Source organism: Pristiophorus japonicus, chromosome 7, assembly GCF_044704955.1.
Source record: "Pristiophorus japonicus isolate sPriJap1 chromosome 7, sPriJap1.hap1, whole genome shotgun sequence".
NCBI lineage: Eukaryota > Metazoa > Chordata > Chondrichthyes > Pristiophoridae > Pristiophorus > Pristiophorus japonicus.
The window spans coordinates 107711488-107731033 of record NC_091983.1 but is presented as its reverse complement, the minus strand read 5'-3'; positions in this window follow the sequence as shown (position 1 = coordinate 107731033).

Below are 19546 nucleotides of genomic sequence, written 5' to 3'. Positions count from 1 at the left end.
CTGATCTCTTCACGCTTGCGGTGATGAGATTCGAAGAGCTCAACGCCCTCCCGGATGCACTTTCTCCACCTAGGGTGGTCTTCGGTCAGGGACTCCCTGGGGTCAGTGGTGATGTCGCACTTTATCAGGGAGGCTTTGAGGGTGTCCTTGTAATGTTTCCGCTGCCCAGCTTTGGCTTGTTTGCCGTGAAGGAGCTCCGCATAGAGCAATTGCTTAGGGAGTCTCGTGTCTGGCATGCGAACTATGTGGCCTGCCCAGAGAAGCTAATCGAGTGTGGTCAATGCTTCAATGCTGGGGATGTTAGCCTGGGCGACGACACTGATGTTGGTACGCCTGTCCTCCCAGGGGATTTGCAGGATCTTGCAGAGACATCATTGGTGATATATCTCCAGCGACTTCTGTACATGGTCCATGTTTCTGAGCCATACAGGAGGGCAGGTGTTACTACAGCCCTGTAGACCATGAGCTTGATGGTAAATTTGAGGGCCTGGTCTTCGAACACTCTTTTCCTCAGATGGCCAAAAGCTGCACTGGCTCACTGGAGGCGATGTTGAATCTCTGCATCAATGTCTGCCTTTGTTGATAAGAGGCTCCCGAGATATGGGAAGTGGTCCGCGTTATCGAGGGCCACACCATGAATCTTGATGACTAGGGGGCAGTGCTATGCGGTGAGAACAGGCTGGTGGAGGACCTTTGTCTTACGGATGTTATGCGTAAGGCCCATGCTTTCATATGCCTTGGTGAATACATCGACTATATCCTGGAGTTCAGCCTCAGAATGTACACAGACGCAGGCATCGTCCGCGTACTGCAGCTCAACGACAGAGGTTGGGGTGATCTTGGACATGGCCTGGAGGTGGCGTAGGTTAAACAGCTTCCCACTGGTTCTGTAGTTTCGTTCCACTCCAGCGGGGAGTTTGTTGGACCACTGTGAGGTGGAGCATGACAGCGAGGAAGATTGAGAAGAGAATTGGAACGATGATGCAGCCCTGTTTGACCCTGGTCCGGACATGGATTGGGTCTGTAATGGAATCGCTGGTAAGGATCACGGCCTGCATGGTGGAGCAGGCGAAGGATGTTGACAAACTTTTGGGGGCATCCAAAACAGGTGAGGACGCCCCATAATCCCTCACAGTTGACAGTGTCAAAGGCCTTTGTAAGTTCGAAAAAGGCCATGTAAAAGGGCTGGCGCTGTTCCCTGCATTTTTCCTGCAGCTGTCGCGCTGCAAAGATCATGTCCCGTAGGGGACGAAATCCGCACCGTGATTCTTGGCCACAGGGAGAAGATGGTTGAGGAGAACTCTAACGACAACCTCCCAGTGGCTGATAGCAAGGAGATCCCCCTGTAGTTGCCACATTTGGACTTGTCCCCCTTTTTAAAGATGGTCACAATCACTGCATTTCTGAGATCTCCCGGCATGCTCTCCTCCCTCCAAATAAGAGAGATGAGGTCATGTATCCACGCCAACAACTCCTCTCTGCCATACTTTCGCGCCTCAGCAGGAATTCCATCCGCACCCGTAGCCTTGTTGTTCTTGAGCTGTTTTATGGCTTTGCCTACCTTGTGCAACGTTGGAGTTTCACTGAGGTGGTGGCGGGTCGCATGCTGCGGGATGGAGTTGAGAACATTCAAGTCAAAGGCAGAGTCTCGATTGAGGAGATCTTCAAAGTGTTCCTTCCAGCAGGCCCTGACAGCCTCGGTGTCCTTGATGAGTGTTTCCCCGTTCTTGGCCAGGAGTGGGGTGGGGCCTTGTGAGTTTGGACCGTAGGTGGCCTTGACTGCAGCGAAGAATCCTCGCATATCATGGTTGTCGGCCAGCTGCTGTATCGCCTGTGCTTTCTCCATCAACCACCTGTTCTTTCGGTCCCGGGTTTTTTGTTGGACCTCAGCCTTGATCTGTCTGTAACGTTGCTTTGCAGCTCCCGAGTTGGGTTGTTGCTTGAGGCTCAGAAATGCTCTGCGCTTACGATCTATTAGTTCTTGAATCTCCTGATCATTTTCATCAAACCAGTCCTGGTGTTTTCTGGTTGAGTAACCAAGTGCCTCTTCACAGGCACTGGTTATGGAGACCTGGAGGGCAGACCAAGTGCTGTGGGCCTTCAGGGTCATCAAGGCCCGCCAGATTAGCTGTGAGGCGCTGGCTGTATAGGGCTCTCTTAGCTGGGTCTTTAAGTGCCCCGGCATTAACCTTTTTGCGGCACTGCTTCTGCTGTCCCCTCTGCTTTGGGACTTTGTTTATATTGATGATGGATCAGATTCGGCGATGGTCCATCCAGCAGTCGTCAGCACCTGTCATGGTACGCGGGTGATGCGCACATCCTTGCGATCCCTGGCTCGGACGATGACATAGTCGAGCAGGTGCCAGTGTTTGGAGCGAGTGTGTTGCCACAATGCTTTGTATTTGTCCCTCTGGCAGAACAGGGTGTTGGTGATGAGGAGTTTGTGTTCCAGACATTTTGCTAGGAGTAGGGTACTGCTGGAGTTGGCTTTCCCTACCACCTCTCTGTCAATCACGCCTCCCCAGAGGGCTGTGTCTTTGCCAACCCTGGCATTAAATTCACCAAGGAGGATCAATTTTTTCGCCCGCAGGACAGGGATGTCTCGAGGTTGGAATAAAAACCCTCTTTAGCCTCACCTGTTGCATCGAGTGTTGGGGCATACGCACTGATGATTGTGGCGCATTGGTTCCGGGATAGAGTAAGGCAAAGAGTCATGAGGCGTTCGTTAATCCCGCAGGGGGAGTCTTTGAGTTCATTTTTGACGGCGAAGCCGACTCCATGAAGGCGCCGTTCTTCCTCTGGTTTTTCTTTCCAGAAAAAGGTGCAACCTCCACCATGTTCCTTGAGCTGGCCTTCCCCTGCCCGCCGGGTCTCGCTTAAGTTCCCGGGCAACTATGGCGTTGCGGCATTCCGGCCTGTTGCTATTGGAGTTGTCCATGAGGATCCTGACATTTCAGGTCCCAAACTTCATATTAGCGAAGTGGAAGATGCCTGTGTGTGAGTTCTTTTAACATGGGATAGCCTCTGCACACTGGCAACCACACGGGGGCTTAACTGAGCAAGGTCTTGGCCAAGTGGCAAGGGAGTCCAAGACGACTGGAGACCAGGCACTGCTGTATAAGCCTAATTACCTACGGTGAGGTGTTGGCCGCAAGCTCGGCGCTGAGTAGCGCCATTGATGGTAGATGGTCCGAGGCTTGGTTGGGGACAGGCATTGGGAAGGTCAGCTGCCTGCTGGGGTTCCGAGGGATGTTTGGAAAGTTTCTTCCAAGGTTAAAAATTTCCCCAGAGGTTTCCAAGTTATTTTAAAAGTTTAAGAGTTTAAAAGTATTTCCGAATTATTAAAAAGAAGTTACACAGGTTGATTGAAGGTTTAATAAATAGATAAAATTGGTAAAGTTGATTAAAAAAAAGTCTAAAATGTGAATCAAGTTGTTTAAAAGTTAGAAAAAAAAAGAAAAAAGTTCTCCAAGTTGATTAAAAATTTAAGAGTTTTCCTGAATTGTTTAAGAAGTATAAAAGTTGATTAAAAGTTAAAAACATTGAGTCCCTTCGGCCGGTTCAGTGCCAGTCCCGGAGTCCCTTCGGCCGGTTCAGTGCCTGTCCCGGACTCCCTTCGGCCGGTTCAGTGCCGGCCCCGGAGTCCCTTCGGCCGGTTCAGTGCCGGCCCCGGAGTCCCTTCGGCCGGTTCAGTGCCGGCCCCAGAGTCCCTTCGGCCGGTTCAGTGCCGGCCCCGGAGTCCCTTCGGCCAGTTCAGTGCCGGCCCCGGAGTCCCTTCGGCCGGTTCAGTGCCGGCCCCGGAGTCCCTTCGGCCGGTTCAGTGCCGGCCCCGGAGTCCCTTCGGCCGGTTCAGTGCCAGTCCCGGACTCCCTTCGGCCGGTTCAGTGCCGGCCCCAGAGTCCCTTCGGCCGGTTCAGTGCCGGCCCCGGAGTCCCTTCGGCCGGTTCAGTGCCAGTCCCAGACTCCCTTCGGCCGGTTCAGTGCCAGTCCCGGAGTCCCTTCGGCCGGTTCAGTGCCGGCCCCGGAGTCCCTTCGGCCAATTCAGTGCCGGCCCCGGAGTCCCTTCGGCCGGTTCAGTGCCGGCCCCGGAGTCCCTTCGGCCGGTTCAGTGCCGGCCCCGGAGTCCCTTCGGCCGGTTCAGCGCCGGCCCCGGAGTCCCTTCAGCCGGTTCAGCGCCGGCCCCGGGCAGAATGTTTCACAGTCGCCACAGGAGGCCCAACCGGGCAGCCCAAGTTGCGGGACTGCAGTACAGGGCAGGACACAGGGGCTGGAATCACCAACACACCTGCTCTCTCCCCTGCTCCCAGGCTGGGTCTGTCCTCCCTCCCGGGCTGGGTCTGTCCTCCCTCCTGGGCTGGGTCTGTCCCCCGCTCCCGGGCTGGGTCTGTCCTCCGCTTTCATACCGACAACCTTCTGACTCAGATAGAAGCAGGCTGGTGAGGGGTTCCTTCGGCCCGGGATAGAAGCGGGCCGGTGCAGGGTCCTTTCGGCTGGTACTCTGATCCCACTCTGTGCCCATATGCTCGCTCCCCTGTGTGTGCAGCCATAGGCACTGCCTTGTCCATGTTAGTGACCTCCTCCAAAAGGTTATACGATGAGTCAGACATGACCGACCCCTCACAAATCCATGCTGACTCTTATTGACTATCTATGAGTAATGTTTGGGAGGTCTACAAATGATAAGTAGTTGTCTACATTTACAGAACAGGGAGTGCGCACCAAACTCAAGGGCTGGGAGGAGCCGGTCAGTGAGGGTCAACACTGCGGGACCTGAGAGTGGTGCCCAGTATCCATCAGTAACCAGGCACCAGGCTCAGAATACCTGTGAACAATGCCATGGAAGATCTACCAATAACAATGAACTAGTCCACTTGACTGTGCACCAATATTACTGTATCTGTTAAACTGTTCATATTGTTTGTTGCGACTTTCATTAATAATACAAGATCAACAGGTTAAGACAAATTTTTCAAAGTTCACGACCTTCTGTCCAATATGCTGGTTGATGATGTTTTCCTTGTTTGTGTTCCCTTCACAAAGCAAAGTTGTTCAGAGGTTCTCTCCGACTACATTCTCTCTGCAATAGATCAGCTAGTTAGTCACAGTCAGTGCAGCTCCCTTTCCTTCACTTAAAATGGTTGTGTAGCCTCTGCCTCAAATTGACCCAGTTTAGAAAGCTGTTGTGATGTCTGATCTCAGTGTAATGGGCAGTGAGGGTCAGGCTTGCCTTGTGATATCACAGTTTGACCTGTCCAGGTAAAGGGGCCTTACTTTGATGTAACATCCTTTTAGGCAGAGCATTCCTGTAAAGTCCTGTCCCCTCAGAACAGATTCACACGAGGCATGTAGTGAAGTCAAGGTCACTCTGGACCTGCACCTTTATTTCACAGCTCTGGAATGCTGCACTTGCCTGAGACCTGTCCTTATATACCTGTCTCTTGCAAATGCACCCCTGGTGGTAAGGTATGCTGGTGGTTACAGGTCATATCTTATTACAGTCATGTATAGCATGTTAGGATACAGTTATATATAATAATGTAAGATACATGACATCACCCTCCCCCAAGGTCCTATTGTCTTTATAAGTTCAGTCTCTCAGGTGGTCTACACTCTTGCGTGGAGCGTCTGAATTGTGATTCAGTTGTTTGCCTTGGTGTCTGTTTTTCTTTGGGTGTGGTTGCTGGTATTTCGCCTGGGCTGTCTGTTTAGATTGGTGTGATTGTTGTTGACTCGCCTGGGCTGTCTGTTGGGATTGCCATTTCCTCAGGTTGTTCCCTCTGTCTGTCCACCAGGTGTGGTGCGAGTTCCACATTGTAGTCTGCCTCTGGTTCCGCAGTGCTGTTGGTAAATCTGCTTTTGACTTGGTCTACATGCCTCCGGCAGGTTTTGCCATTGTCCATTTGTACTACCAGTAGCCTGTTTCCTTCCTTGCCCGTTACTGTCCCTGCAAGCCATTTGGGACCCCTGCCATAGTTTAGTACAAACACTTTGTCCCCTATCTCATTCCATCTCCCCCTCAAATTTCTGTCATGGTACTCAGTCAGCTTACAGCGCTTTGCCTCAACGATTTCGTGCATGTCTGGGAGGATTAATGAGAGCCTTGTTTTTAAAGTCCTTTTCATCAACAGTTGCGCGGGGGATCCCAGTCAGTGAGTACGGACAAGATCTGTATGCCAACAGAAATCGCGACAGGTGACCCTGCAGCGTGGGACCTTGGACTTTAAGCATGCCTTGTTTAATGATTTGCACTGCTCTCTCCACCTGGCCGTTGGAGGCCGGCTTGAACGGTGCCGTCTTGACGTGATTTATGCCGTGGTCAATTATAAAGTCTTGGAATTTTGCGCTGGTGAAGCACGGACCATTGTCACTGACTAATATGTCAGAGATTCCGTGCATTGCAAACATGGTTGCGAGGCTCTCCACAGTGGTGGAGGTTGTGCTCGAGTTTAAAATTGTGCATTCGATCCACTTTGAAAATGCATCTACAACTACAAGGAATATTTTGCCCATGAATGGGCCCGCATAGTCTATGTGCACCCGCGACCACGGTTTGGTAGGCCAGGGCCAGGGGCTCAGTGGTGCCTCCCTGGGGGCATTGCTGAGTTGGGCACAAATGGTACACCTTCGGACACAGAGCTACAAGTCCGCGTCAATACCAGGCCACCAGACGTGGGATCTGGCTATGGCCTTCATGAGAACGATCCCTGGGTGCTCGCGGTGGAGCTCCCGGACAAATGCCTCTCTGCCTCGCAGAGGCGTGACTACTCGGCTGCCCCACATCAGGCAGTCTGCTTGTAGTGATAGCTCATGCATGCGCCTGTGAAAGGGTTTTAATTCCTCGGGGCAGGCATCGCGAGCCTCTGCCCAGTCACCGGTTAGGACACATCTTTTTACTAAGGATAACGTGGGGTCACTGGCCGTCCAGGCTCTGATTTGGCGAGCTGTCATGGGCGAATCTGTGGACTCAAAGGCATTGATTGCCATGACTATCTCTCAGTCCTGTTCGTCAGACACTTCTGTGGTCGCCAGGGGTAGCCTGCTGAGCGTGTCGGCGCAGTTGTCTGTGCCTGGAATGTGCCTTATGGTATAATCGTAGGACGCCAGCATGAGTGCCCACCGTTGAATTTGCACCGAGGCGTTGGCATTTATTGCCTTGCTCTTGGATAGGAGGGACGTGAGGGGCTTGTGGTCGATTTCTAACGCAAACTTGGCCCTGAAAAGGTATTGGTACATCTTTTTGACACCATACACGCACGCGAGCGCCTCCTTCTCTACCATTCCGTACCCGTGCTCCGCCCGCGAAAGTGACCTGGAGGCATAAGCTATGGGTTGTAATTTGCCCGCACTATTGACATGTTGCAAAACGCACCCGACCCCATACGCTGACGCATCGCATGTGAGAACTAGCTTTTTACCTGGGTCAAAGAAAGTCAAAACACTGTTGGAACACAGAAGGTTGCGTGCCTTATTGAAGGTGCGTTTCTGGGCGTCCCCCCAAAACCAATCGCACCCCTTCCTGAGTAGCACGTGGAGATGCTCCAGCTTCGTGCTTAAGTTCTGCATAAGGTTCCCAAAGTAATTGAGTAGCCTGAGAAAGGCACGCAGTTCTGCGGGGGAGGGTGTCCCCACCATCTTCTGGTCCGTTTTCTGACCCATCCGATTCATATACCAGCCGAGCTGCCGTTTTTTTGCACATGCCGGCCAAATGCCCTGTATTTTCACAGTTCCTGCAAACTGCAGCTGAAATCGACATTCCCTTGATGAGTGCCCACCCCCACATCTCCAGCACAGACTGCTTGCAAAGAATGAGCTGTGTCTGGCTGATCTCTCTTGAGCTTCTCTCAGTTTTTAGTTGATTGCTCGCATTGTGGGTTGATGAGGTGTGACCGTTCCTGTGGCCCTTGATGGCTTCTGTTGCCACTGCTTGCTGTCGAAAGCCTGTTCTGCCGGTTTTGTCTGTGTGTGGGGGTAGCAGCTTTTCTAATGCTATGAACTCCTTGTTCCATTATTTCGTTAGTTGTCGTACCTGCATTGTAAATCAACCTCGTTTCTTCTTAACCGAACAAGAATGTCTGTGCAACCAGTGCTGCTGCCTCTAAGGTCAGGTTCTTGGTCTCTATGAGCTTTCAGAATATGCCTGCATGGCCTATTCCTTCAATGGAAAAGTCTCTCAGCATTTCTCTCCTCAGTTCATCGGAGAACTCACATAAACTAGCCAACCTCCGAAGTTCCGCCACGAAGTCGGGTATGCTCTGGCCCACACAGCGTCTGTAGTTGCAGAACCTGTGTCTGGCCATGTGTAGGCTGCTCGCTGGCTTCAGGTGGTCTCTTACCAGTGTGCTCAATTCTTCAAACGACTTGCTTGCTGGTTTCTCGGGTGCCAACAGATCCTTCATTAAAGCGTATGTTTTCGAGCCACAGCTGGTCAAGAGATGGGCTCTTCTCTTATCTGCCGTATCGTCGCCTAACCAGTCTTTGGTTACAAAGCTTTGCTGGAGCCTTTCTATAAAGTCCTCCAAATTGTCTCACGCATTGTACTTTTCATCTGATCCGTTGTTCGCCATTCTGTGGATTCTGTAATTCTGTAACCCGTCGCCACTGTAAAGTCCTGTCCCCTCAGTACAGATTCACATGAGGCATGTAGTGAAGTCAAGGTCACTCTGGACCTGCACCTTTATTGCACAGCTCTGGAATGCTGCACTTGCCTGAGACCTGTGCTTATATACCTGTCTCTTGCAAGTGCACCCCTGGTGGTAAGGTATGCTGGTGGTTACAGGTCATATCTTATTACAGTCATGATTAGCATGTTGGGCTACAGTTATATATAATAATGTAAGATACATGACAATTCCAGATCATAATAACTCACAGCATAATAATTCTCCTCATTTACCCCCTTTAAACCACGCCCCCTCCCCCATTCCCTACGCCTGATTTGTAACCTACGCCTGATTTTCTAAAGTGTAGACAAGGTTTTTTCGAGCGTACAAAAATCTTCACTTACTCCATTCTAAGTTAGTTTGGAGTAAGTTTTCACTGCCGAAACTTTGAAAACAGGCGTAAGTGGCCGGACACGCCCCCTTTTGAAAAAAAAATTAAGTTCCAAAGTGAAACTGTTCTAACTGACTAGAACTGGAGCAAACTAAATGCCGAGAATTTGAATTTCTAAGATACTCCGTTCTACACCAGTTGCTCCAAAAAATCAGGAGCAACTGGGGCCGAAACTTGGGCCCAGAATGTGGAGGCAATGAGCCGAATGTTGTCAATGGAAAATTTCAAGGCTCTTGTTGCAACTTCTATTTATGTAACATTTTGTCTTTCGGATCTTACTTAAACCAATACCCCATCCACCCTCACAGTTGAACATGAAAGATCACATGGCCATTATAAGAATAGCAAGGGAATTCTCCCTAGTGTACTAGGGCTAATATTTATCCCTCAACAATTTTTAAAAAAATAGATGATCTGGCCATTATCACATTGCTATTTGTGGGAGATTGCTGTGCACAAATTGTCTGCATGTTTCCTACATTACAACAATAACTACACTTCAAGAAAAGTATTTCATTGGCTGTAATGTGCTTTAGGATGTTGGGAGGTTGTTAAAGGTGCTATAGAAATGCAATCTCTTTCCTTTTTGTCTCCTCCAAAACAAACACTGTGCCGTGACAGTTTGCCTGAAAATGTTGTAAGGTTGAGAGTTTTATTTTATTTTAAAACCCTCCTAAATGCTGTTTTCATGTGGAGAAGATAATATGTCCTTCAGTAAGCACTCGCACTGAGAATGGACGCTGTAACAAAGTCACATTGTGTCCCATAAAGGGTGTTCCATAAAATGTGTTGGTTTGCAGTGATCTTGGAAGCATGAAATGCTCATGTAAAAGCACTGGTGTGTGCTCAAATGTTAGAATGGCTCCTTGCACAGACCCTGCTCCAGTTAACAACTTGCTCATGTGCCTCTCCTCATGCCAGAAAAGTATTACCATTATCAGCTGCTCACTGGGCCGAGGACTTACTTGCAGCAGTGAACAAAAGCATCGCTTACCTTTAGACCAAGCAAAAACATTCCTCTGCACTTGTTTCACACAAAGGGTAGTGGAAATCTGGAACCGTCTTCCCCCACCTCACAAAAGGTTTGTGGACACTGAGTAGGCTGTGGGTGGGGGGGGTCAAATAAAATTTTCAAGACTTGGATTTTTGTCCCTCCCAGGGAATTCCAGCAGCAGTTCTCCGACATCAATTTCACTGAGGAGCAGTGTGCGCAAAGGCTACACTTCAGCAAGGACATGGTTACAGAGCTCTGCCATCTCCTGCAACCAGATCTCGAGCATCAGACCAGGGTGAGGACGGCTCTCTCAGTGGCAGTCAAGATCACCATCGTACTTAATTTCTATGCAAGTGGATCCTTCCAGTGTCAAATAGGAGATATCTTTAACATCTCCCAGTTTGCCATCCATTGCTCCATCCACAATGTCACAGATACTCTGTACAGAAGGAGAAGGGACTACATTTCCTTCCCCATGACCAGAGAGAAGCAGCACGAGCGTGCATGTGGATTTGTCAGGTTAGCGGGCTTCCCCATGGTGCAGGACGCCATTGACTGCACCCGCATCGCTTTGCGGGCACTGCATAATAATTCTGAGGTATTCCGTAACTGGAAAGGCTACCACTCATTGAATATGCAGATGGTGTGCGACCACACATGCAGAAATCTTAACGTGAATGCCTGCTGTCCTGGCAGCAGCCAGGATGCATTCATCCTGCACTAGACTGTGCCAACTGTCTTCCAGCCATCACATCATGCACGTGGCTGGCTCTCCACCTGGCTCATGACTCCCCTCAGCAACAATTGGAAAGAGTCAAAAAGGAATATTCAATTCCCAGAGGAAGCCCTACCAAAACGCTCTTGTCTGGAAGCAACATCTTTCAGCACAATATTTTATATGACAAAAAAGTACTGCAAGACCACTCCCAGCAGAGTACTCAAACTTTAGTCAAGTATAGGAAACCTCCAGAAATGCACCAGCAGCCAGAAGAAATAATCCAGCAATTAACCTGTTAGTACTTCATGATCCCTTTAAATTGTGTTGGTGGGGGAGCCCTTCATTCCATTTAAAGTCGTGTTCAGCGATGCAAGATTAAGAGGTTGGATGGAGTGTGGAGTTGCAAAATGGCAGCGGTGGCTTCAAAGCAGCATTACACACTGATTGATATCATAATCTTGCTGCTGTACATGCTACTGGCAGTAGTTAAACACTCGAGCGCAAACCCCTTTGCCAAGATTGCCTCCTTGGAAGTGTGTTCGCACATCTCGGACCTCATTTTCGAGTTTTAGTTGGTGTGTAGCACCTAAAAAATGGGCGCAACACGGCCTAACTTAGCCCTAGGAATGCCTTATCAGAACCAGTAGTGGAAGCCAAGTCCGTATTAGCTGTTAAAAGGGAGATAAATATTTGCGAAAGAAGCATTTAGAAGGGTATGTGGAAAGGGCAAGAGAATACAGTAAAATGGATAGCTCTTTCAGAAAGCTGGCACAGGTGTGATGGGTCAACTTGGTTCCTGTGGTGTGGAATTGTACGATTCAGTGCACTGTGAATGAGCACTGATTGTTAATAATCACATAAAGATAGCATGGCATTCAAACATGTTATCCTAAAGATTGCTGTTGGGGTACTGTTTAGGATTTAACAATGCTTTACTAAAACTTTCGGAGAGTAACAAAGCCTGCTGGTTTACTCACAGTTTTGTTATTGTCAGTCTTTGGGCTAAAATGTAGGCTATACTTTTCAACTGGCCATTGTGTTAGAAATTACAGGGTGTAAATTTAAAGTTATTTAACATTATCACCGAAAGAACAAAGGAGAATATTTCTTGCACTGGAGATTGTTAGAACATGCACTGCCTTACCAGAAACTGTAAGGGAGCAAGAGAAGGAGGCCGGCCAAAATAGGATCTTCTTAATCAGTCAGGAGCTGCAATTGGACAGCAGTTAAGCATCTGACACACCACTGGGAAGCCAAAGGCTCAGCCACTGTAAAATTGGCTGTTAAAGAATGAGGAAACACAATTTCCAACAGTTCATTTTTAAATGAAGAATCCAACTTCCTCATTCAGCCTCTCCAGCAGGTTCAGCCTCTCTTCCACGGTCTTGGCTGCACTCAGGCTCTCCCATCACTCTCCTCCTAAGCATATAGGGCTAGAACCTCCACTTTTTTTACCTGCTTAACGCCCACTTAACGCTCATTTTACCGCTGAAATGACGTATAACACCCATACATCGCCCATTTTGGCACAAAATGGAAACTGACGGGCATTTTTCGGAAACTTATCGCCCAGTGTTACTTTCCCCATGTGCTTAACGCCGAAAAAATATTACCGTCTGCCCACTTTTTTGGGGTGGAATCAGCAGGATGGGCGAATTCAATGCCCATAATATCGCTCTGCATTACTTTCCGCATGGAATTAACGCCGAGATTCAATATTAACGCCCGCCCACTGTTTTTTGTCGTAAAGAGCATATTTACCCAAACTAGCAGCCATGGAGATCGCTCTTCATTAACTTCACCACCTCGCACACATTTCGCCCACAATATCGCTCACTCAAAAAACTGGCCGCAAAAAGTGGAACTAACCGGGACGAATCACAGCGTTATGGATGCCATGTTGTAGATCACACGTCGCGTCATTTAAAAGGCTGCTGTGCATCAACCTCGGCGGAGTTTGGATGTACTCTGCAGGTCATTGGAGTTGATGTGAACATCTCTAAAAACATCTTGACCATACTGTGACTGATTGGAATTGACGGGACATTCCTTGTTTGTGTGCAATCGGTGGAAAACAGAGAGCTACTGCAATGGGGCCTGTCCTTTCTCACCCTCTCTTGGTGACCAAATACATGCAGCAGACTTGACATCACCGAAGGAACGAAGGAAAGCACTGCATTATGTGCCCAATGTACGAAATGGCAGACAGATGAGGAGGATCAGACATTACACCCCCCGCAAATAGAAGGAGAAGCATTCTTACCTCGACTTGCCCGACACCACCTGCCTTCGGAGACTGCGCTTCCACAAAGAGGTTATGACTGAGGTATGCCAGCTGATAAGGGCAGATCTACAGCCTGCCAGCACCATCAGAACTGCACTGTCCGTTGAGGTCAAAGTCACCGCGGCACTGTCGTTCTATGCCTCAGGTTCTTTTCAGGCCACAGCTGGCGACATTTGCAGACTTTCTCAGCATGCCACACATTGCTGCATTAGAACAGGTCACTGAAGCCCTGTTTGCACGCAGGAGGGACTTGATCAGCTTCCCTATGACCAGGGAGGCACAGAGTGAGAGGGCTTTAGGTTTCTCCAGAATTGCAAACTTCCCCAAGGTGCAGTAATGATGCGGGCACATTTTCAGGATGCTGAGGTTTTCAGGAATCACAAGGGATTCCACTCCCTGAATGTCCAGCTGGTTGTTGACCACCAGCAAATTATACTGACTGTGAATGCTCAATTTCTGGGCAGCATCCATGATGCTCACATCCTGCGTGAGAGCATTGCATCTAACTTGTTTAACAATGAGTCACAAGGTCAATGTTGGATCCTTGGGGACAAAGGATATGGCCTCGTCACCTGGCTGATGACCCCCCTGTGTGACACCCACACCGAGGCCGTGAGGTGATACAACAAGAGCCACAGAGCAACTCGCAATATCGTGGAGAAAACCATTGGAGTGCTGAAGCAGCACTTCAGATGCCTGGACCACTCAGGAGGCGAGGTTCAATACTTATTAGAAGCACTAAGAAGACAAATCTAGACTTTTGATTGTAACATGCGTCTCAGGTTAGTGCAACAAAGAAGCTGACAAGTTACAAAAGAAGGTAGCTCAATTCGTGGTGGTCTGCTCCATGCTACACAACTTGGCTATCAGAGGGGACAAGAATTGCCTGATGAGTCCGACAGTCCACCTCACCAGAGAGAGGAAGAGGAGGACGAGGAGGCGGACGTTGATATCGGCCCAGATAATCAGGCTGATGCTGAAGCGATGCCCCCGCCCCCCTGTAGACCACATGAAAGGGTCCATGGTGGCATGATAGCTGTAAGAGCCTTACATCAGGAGCTCATCAATGATCGCTTTGCCTGAAAGAACATTGGTGTTATTTACAAGGCTGACACACTGCTGGGTGTGCAGGTCATACATCAATGGTGGGCATCACCTTGGTGACAGTTAAAGTTTAAGTTGATTGAAGTTAAGTGTGATTATACTCTTTGATGTTAAGGAATCACCAGCGTGTAATGGTGCAGCTATCTTGTGCTACAAGGTTTGTTAAATAAAAAACATTTAAACCGAACATTAGTCTGAAATCATCAGTATTTCTGTACAAACCAACCCTTCCCCCCCCCACCCCTGCTTCTCCTCCCCAGCTCTACCCCTTCCCCTTCCCCTCCTAACTCCAAGCCGCCTGGCCGAGGAGGTCCTCAGGCGATGCTTCATTGGTGGGAGGGGGGGGGTAACGGCCGAAGCGCTGCTTGGACAGATAAGGGAGAGGAGGGTCCTGAGGTGGGAGCGTGGTCTGAGCCAAAAGCAAGATGTTGCTGCTGGCTCTCACGTGTGGTTGGCAATGGGGGTGCGGCACCTTGGGGTGCAGTGCAGTGCTCCGGGACCACTGGGAGCCCTCTGCCACCAGGGTTCCTGGCTACCAGCTCCAGGGCCTCCTCCATCCCTTCCATGTTATATCTTATTTGTTGGACAAAAACTCGGCACCGACTATGTTCTTGGTGTTTAGTGGGCTTTTTGCTGCTGGTGAATCTCCATCGTTCCTCCCACAACAGCCAAACAAGCACACATCACAGCCACACACGCTTTCAGTGCCTCTGAGCTCCCTCTCTCTCTCTGTCTCCTCTTCTGCGCATACCATGGTGACCCTTAACCTGCAGAATCACGGGAATCGAGCGTTGCCATGTCGTTGCTAAGGACGGCCACACTTTACGGCAGAAGGTCAGAAAAATTTAACGCTACCACCCATTTGATATTGCTCATGGTAACACCCATTTTCAAAAATGTAAACTAGGTGTTTTGAGAATGGATGAGAAGCCGGCCATCTGAAAACCCTTTTTAACGACCACGCAAAACAACGGCCATTTTTTCACGCTAAGCTCAAAAGTGGAGGTCCTAGCCCTAGCTCACAGCACGCAGGGAGGTCCTCTTCCCTTCCAATGGGCGGAAAAGACATCCCCAGGACACCAATGCAGCCTGTTGCATACTGTACAGGAGGGCACAAGCAGAGATGTCATCAGGAGCACCTGGCTGCAGTGGCACAAACCTTTCAATGATCTCAGTAGATCAAGCAACATTACTGCAAAGCCACACTCAACCTCACCCTGCTGTGCCACTCATCACATTCCCATCACTCTGCCTTCCCTGCCCTACTGCTGCACATCCTTACTCACACCAACTTACCTTGCACCTCCACCCATCCCTCTCTGTCTACATTATCACTTCCCCATCTCACTAGCCACCCCTCACACTCACCTTCATCCTTGTCCAATCATACCAATTAACAACACACAAGGGTAGGCCCGTGAGTCTTTTGGACAATATTCATGTAGAGTTTCTGTTAATGTGTTGTCAAACATTGAAATCTCTATTTTCAATACATTGCCTTCTTGGACAGATTTGTGTGCACCTTTGGAAGTGGTTTAGTGAGTTACAGTGAATGATGAGACATAACGGTACTCCCCACAATGGTAATGAGTGTGAAAGGAATGGGTTGGACATTGCAGGGAGCTTTATGGGGTTGGTGTGGGGTGGTGCCAACCTGGTGCATCATGTGGCAGCCAGGGTGTACAGCATCAAATGAAGTCAATCGGCCATGATGAAGCCATCCCTAGCATTGCGGGCAGCAATGTGGTCGGGTGTTGATGCCCTGTGTCCTGTGCAGCATCAGGTGATTACGGAGAAGGTTGGTGTTGTTGTTGGTGATTTCTCATGTTCCTGGTAATGTTGGTGTTGGGGTTGAGCGTGGGTGGGATTCTGAGGACCAAGGTGAGATTTTTTCAAGAGTATCAATGCTGATGGAATAGATGGCAGCTAAAGTTGAGATGACAGAAGCGATCTGTCAATGGTGAGAGAGATTGCACCAAGGAGGTGACATTGCACAGAGAGTTCACTGCAAACACTTCAAACCTCCATACAGCTGAAAAGTGTATTCCAAATCCTGAAGGCTCCAGCTTCTAAGATTGGAAATTGAACAGCTGGTGCAGCTGTCAACTATTCATAACAATGGAGAGTCATTGAGAACCTGACACACTTAATTGACGTGATCCCCCAGCGTCAGGAACCTTGCAAAAAAGTTGGAAAAATCAGTAGGACCTGGTAAACTGCTGCTTAAATACCTTGAAGAATCTTCTTAAATATCTCAATTGTCTGACCCGCCGCTTAGTGATGGGTCTGCAAACCGCAGGGGGAGCCGTCACTTGGGAAATTAACAAGGAGGCGGGTTCAGAGCAGGATACTGCCCTGCTGGTAATCTTTTAGATTTTGACAGTGGACCCGCCTCCAAACTCGCCCTCTGAGCACTGGCAAGATTCCGGCCTTGGAGTGTAGTGTGTAGTCTGAACACTCCCCACCCTCATGTTATATGAATGATGTTGAAGCAATAGAGAGGATACAGCATAGATTGACTAGGATGCTATCAGTAATACGAGGAAAGATTTGCATAAATTGAGGCTGATTTTGCTCGAAGTGTGGAGATTATGGGATAATTTGATAAAGGGGTTTTAAATTATGAAGGGATAGAACAGATTATTTAGACTGTTGTCAGTAGTTGAGAGGTGTAGAACAAGGAGACATTAAGATGAAATGTAGGAGATTTAGGATAGAGAGCAGGAGAAACTTTTTTACACAAAGGTTTGTGAGGCTGTGGAATGTATTACTGGCAGAATCAACATTTAAGAATCGGTTAGATAGGTGGTCAAAAGAAATGGGAATAAAGGGATATGAAACAACATGGGCACATGGGATTAGGACATTTACTTATGTGGAGAAGAAACATCAGTGTGGTTTGGTTTGACAGAACTGTTCCATGTTGTACTCTTCATGTATAATTGTCACTAAAAGTGAGGAAAGTGGTTAAGAGAAATGTCTTTATACGGAGAGTTGTTGGAGTAAAGAATGCTTTGCTACAGAAAGTAGATGAGGCAAACCATGGAATCTTTTAAGGCAAGGACAAACAAATATTTGAGGCACAGGGCTATAGGGAGAAAGCAGGGTAATGGGATAAGTGATGAATTTTTCGAGCTCAAAGCCAGCACTGAAATAATGGGCCGAATCGTCTCATTCATGCTGTAAATTTCTATAGCTTAGAAATTTGACCGCTCATTTATTGGGCGCTAAGCAGCCTGCTAAGCCTTCAATATGGCGGGCAGGAAGCACCCGCTCATTACGAGCTGGAAGTGCACCGCCCGCTATATTGACAAAGGCCAAAAAATCATTAGGCCTTTTGCATATGCATGGGGGCATGGGATAGGAATATCATCCCTGAAAGGTACTGGCCAACTATATGGTTTCGCTGACAGTCTAATGAGATTCTGATTTTCCTGGTCTCCCACCTGCCCAAGCTCCCAAAGTGCACTTTTCCTATCCAACTTCAAGATCACCGAGATTTACTGCCCTGGGCCACTTGATTGGTCTATCAGCGTCCTGGCGGAGGCCAGCCCTCAATAGGGTCTAGCACCAGAGGTAGGACCAGAAAAGTGCATGTCAGCTGCAAGCCTAGACCATCTTGTACTGTGCATTGCAAGGGTCCTGCATGTGAGTCTGTTCTTTCTGGGGATGTGGTGGCTGATTGATACTACCTGCTTTCTCCCACCTCCTCCCATGGCTACTGCACTAGGCACTTCTGGGAGTGGGGAAAGGATGGCCATCACTCCCCCCAAAAAGTGCTTCTTCTTTCTCTGACTCCTTGCAATAGATACTTAGTTTGCTTTCTCTCACTCTGCAACATTCCATTTTATAGCAATTTTCCTCTGCAGTTATTGATGTTGAAAATTAAGTTGTCTAAATAAAAGTTTGCTTTTTTGTATCTCATACCCTGTGCAGTAGAATATATCATATTGTTGTGCTTGCTGACTGACCCACAATTGCTTCTGGTCCAGCAACGCCTCAATTCTAAAATTCTCATCCTTGAGTTCAAATCCCTTCATGGCCTCATCCCTCTCATTCTCTGTAACCTCCTCCAGCTCTAGGATCTCTGCATTCCTTCAATTCTGCCTTCTTGCACATCCCCGATTTCCTTCGCCCTTCCATTGGCGGCCGTGCCTTCAACTACCTCGGCCCAAAGCCATGTTCAGCCATGAACTCATTGAATGGCGGTGCAGGCTTGAAGGGCCGAATGGCCTACTCCTGCACCTATTTTCTATGTTTCCATGTTTCTAAAGCCCTGGAATTCCCTCTCTAAACCACTTCATATACCTTGCCACCTCTCTTTCCTCCTTTAAGATTAATAGCTCTTTAATTGCTACCTCTATGACCAAGCTTTTGTTCACCTGTCGCAATACCTCCTCATGTGTCTCAGTGCGAAATTTTGTCTGAGAAAGGCCCTGTGAAGCATCTTGGGACATTTTATTACGTTAAAGGCACTATATAATGCAAGTTGTTGTTCTTTTGAAAAGTTAAAAAGAATTTTAAAGTGTATGTTAATTAAACCATTTTTATTTTTCTGATTTTGAACCAGAGTAGATTGAGGCACTCGACCAAGAAACTCATCAGTGATGTTACTCTGTACTGAATGTACCCTGCAGCCTATCCATAAATTGTCCACAGTGACAGGTTGACGATAGAATTAACCCACAGCCATTTTCAGATGTATATCCAAAATAATGGTGGCACAACCAGGATTGATTGGAGGCACAATTGGAGGATATCCAGCATTTGCAGATGTTCGCATTATTAATAATAAATTAAATTTAATCTGCACAAATAATATCCAACACATCACTGGGTTTGTCAGGTATGAAGTCAACTTAGTTATTATTAAACAGATTTCACCTCCTGAGGAAACCATTTCTAACACCATCTGTTGATAATCATGTGATGTTGAAATAAAAACAGTATGGGATAGAATTTCCTGTGTCCAGAGACACGTGTAATCAAAGCGTAAAGCAAATACCAAGTGTAAAAGAACTAGCAGACTCGGGTGCAAGTGTGTTGAGCACGTCATTTCCTCGAACTTTTACGCCCGTCTATAAATCCTTGTGCCCAAAAACATCTCAGTTCATTATTATGCCTCTGTCTCTGGGCATTTTACTGCGATTTCAATGGTTCAAAACGGGGAAAATTTAATCCCAGAATTTTAAGTGCAGCAGGAAATTATAATTTTTCTGGTGTTTTATTGTGTTTTTTAATTTATCTTCTCTTAGACTTGCACAGTATTTTTTGGTTATTTGAATATATTTCATGGCTTCAGTATGAGTCACACTAGAGTCACATGAGAAAGCTCCCACGACTGCATGTTCTTAAACATGCTGTGCCTAATATGCATGAATGATGACTTGAAACT